This window comes from Lissotriton helveticus, chromosome 3_1 (assembly GCF_964261635.1).
Source record: "Lissotriton helveticus chromosome 3_1, aLisHel1.1, whole genome shotgun sequence".
NCBI classification, from domain to species: domain Eukaryota; kingdom Metazoa; phylum Chordata; class Amphibia; order Caudata; family Salamandridae; genus Lissotriton; species Lissotriton helveticus.
In genome coordinates this window covers 321,405,457-321,408,484 of record NC_136061.1, presented here as the reverse complement: position 1 = coordinate 321,408,484, position 3,028 = coordinate 321,405,457, and the positions used below count along the sequence as shown (strand labels likewise).

The 3,028-nt window shown below is 47.5% G+C and overlaps 1 pseudogene; it reads right to left on the bottom strand.

The window, feature by feature from the left end:
* Positions 1-736: 736 nt before the first annotated feature.
* LOC144822415 (fibronectin type III domain-containing protein 10-like) lies at positions 737-1,553 on the bottom strand (annotated as a pseudogene).
* Positions 1,554-3,028: the final 1,475 nt, after the last annotated feature.

Sequence of the window (3,028 nt, the reverse complement as noted above, 5' to 3'; positions counted from 1 at the left end):
AAAACAATACAATTCTAAGTTTTTTTTTAATCATTGGTGTTGCACGCATGGTAACACATTGGGCTTCAAGCTAAAATAGGATTTTAAAATGTTGTTAGAATCATTTTTGCTCTGTCATCCTGGCTTGAAACTGTGTCTGAGGCAGGAATGGTGTGAACATGGCACATGAAGTACCCTAAAAAGTTTGTGCTCTGATATTTTAAGATAGCGATGCTGTTGCTAAATCCCTGTATATCCAGGATTGGCTATGTTTTGAGTCTGGTCCTATCTGACTTTTCCCAGATACTGAGTCACACCTGATTGAAAGTACACTGGAGAGTGTCAGACTCCAAACCTCAAGTTTATGGAGAATTAGTGGCTCAGATCTAGAAAAAAGACCATCCATATCTTCCACCAGACAAACTGCAGGGTGGTCCCTTCTGTCGTTTAAGGCAGTGAGCTGTGTAGGTGCGGGGAGGGGGGTGGGGTTTGGAAGTTAGTAACAGACTGTGATATAAATATCCCAGAATAGCCTGATTTACATTTATTAGTCACAGCCCACTCAATGTTTAGACCGCTGGCTCCTATCACCTGCGACCTCCTACACGGCGCTAGAGACAAAACACCCTCCTTCACCACCAATGCAGCAGCCCTTACCAACACTACCAGTGCAGCAACCTTCATCACCTGTGTTACAGCCTTCAACACCTGCACTAGCAGGGCCAACATGGCGGAGGGTGAGCCACACCGGCCTACCTCATGTCCCCCTCTTGGATGATGCCCTAGTGAAGGTGGGATGCATGAGTTTTTCAGTGATGTAAGCAACCAACAAGCAAATGATGACCAGCATGACACAGATCCATCCCCTCACGGCCGTCACGGCCACCACAATATCCTGCATGCCCGCCGGCTCCACCGTTGAGTCCACACATTCGGCCGGGTGTGCTCTAATTCCTGTAGAGGGTATGTAGGCAGACTTTATGTTGTTGTGGACATCAGTAAGGAGGTAGTCACAGCAGCTGGCTCCCAACTGGACAGAGTCACACTGGAAGCACATGTAGGTGCTGTTCACAAGCAGTTGAGGGCAAAGCCCCTAAAGGTCCTGATTTTCCTGGGTGTCCCACTGCAGGTGCACACTGCTGTTCCTCAAGATGTTGGCCAACAAGGAACCTCCAGAGCCATGGAGTTTGCAGTTTCTTTGGTTGCAATGGAAGCTACAGTCCAGAGTGAGGAAGCAGATGCTAGGATTTGAGTGGTCCTCATCCAGGACCGTATATGGGCAGAAAGAGTCTTTTGGCATGAGGGACTCCTTGAAGGCATGTCAGGACAGGTTCCTGGCAATGATGCCTCTGGGGTTCCTCTGGGGTAGCTGGGGTGCCTTCAGATCCTCGATCTTCCTGGGCACACCAAAACCCCAGGTGGATAGTTCCCAAGTCCCGGGACAAGTGCTCTTGGGCACACCTCCCTGCGGGTCTCTAATGCCCCTCTGCCTTACCCAGCGCAGGCAGAGGTCTCCAGTCACACTGACAGACCCAGAGCACGGACTGCAGCGTTCCCAAGTAAAAGGCGAGCATGCTTGGGCTGGGGTAGAGTCAGGTATGCCTAGCATACAGTTCAGCAGGTAGCAGACTGCACTGCAGCTCTACGGTGCCCAGCCGGGGGCTCTGAGCTGAGGGTTAGCAGGTCCTCTCCAGAGTCCCCCACATCTGCTCTCCACGCAGGGGCATACCACAGGCCCCGCATCCCCGCGGTGTGGGGGGAGCCCCCAAGCTCCAGGTGGCCCCCTCAGCATAGTGCTTGGGCTGGAAAGCTCCTGATTGAGTCGGGAGGGGGCAGTTTCTGGGTGTGGGCGGAGGGGCTAAACCCTTCCAATTAATTAATGCGCTATATTGATGTGGATAGTAATTATAAAAGCAAAACCATCCTATTTTACATTATATCAAAAGCATCGATGGATGTCAGGCTAAATCGTCACAGTGTGACGTCTTGGAAAAGGAGGGGTTGCAGCATTTGGAAAATGGCCTGACGTCAGAGCGGTCATGAGCTGTAAACAGTTACACGGCGCATGCTTCTGTGCCTTGTGTATTCTGTTTAGAGCTGTAATTGAGAGGTGATTTCAGAAGTTGAAGCTGGGCCTCATTGAAAGGAAGCACTGTGGACTGTTCTGATGAGACACCAACACCTGCCAACATGACTACTATTGACGGGTGAGTGCTTTTAGTCCTCTTTGGGTATCGAAGTGTCTGCTTCACTTTCCCTCCCTAAACCCCTTCCTCTCTTCCTTTCCCCCACTGCCCTTGGCCTGTCGCTCTCTCCTTTAACCTCTATTTCCTCTCGAATAGCAGCAGTGGGGATGATTCATTCAACTAGTTTAAATTAAGTGCTTTAACTGAAGTGTCATTGGGCAAGTCTCCTGTGCTGTAACCCCAAAGCCTTGCAGACAGTGTGCTTAAGTTCTGCCTGAAAGAAATGCAAATGGGGCCTACTAGTTAATCTGCAAATGTAAAGGGAAACATCTGCAAACGTAAAGGATGCTTGTGAGTTAGTACGTGTACTGGCTTTAATTGATCAAAGGTTTGTGATGGTAAAGACATTCTTTTTTGAGTGGTAGTGCAAAGAGTTAACAAGTGAGCTGTGCAGTGAGTGTTTTCAATTGGCATGGTGTTGAATGGATAGTAATGTAAAACAAAATACGTACAGTCTCAATATTATTCAAATATATTTTTGGGAAACACTATTCCATCTTAAACTTTTAAGCATTTTGTAGCAGTATATCTTCTACTGTGTGTACTGCAAGTTTAAAATGTGAATTACATAATCTCAGTGCTTTCTGTCACAGACTGACCTCGTGGCACTAGAAATACACAAGTCACTATTCACCTCTGCACTAAGATGTAATTCTGTGGCTCTCTGGTTACACACAGACCGCTGCAGTGTATTAACTAATAGACTTTCATAATGTACTACAGTGCATTTGACACTATCATTAAAAAAAAAATCATTTAAGTTGCAAGTTATTCGATGTGTAGCTACCTGACGGTAAAGCTTT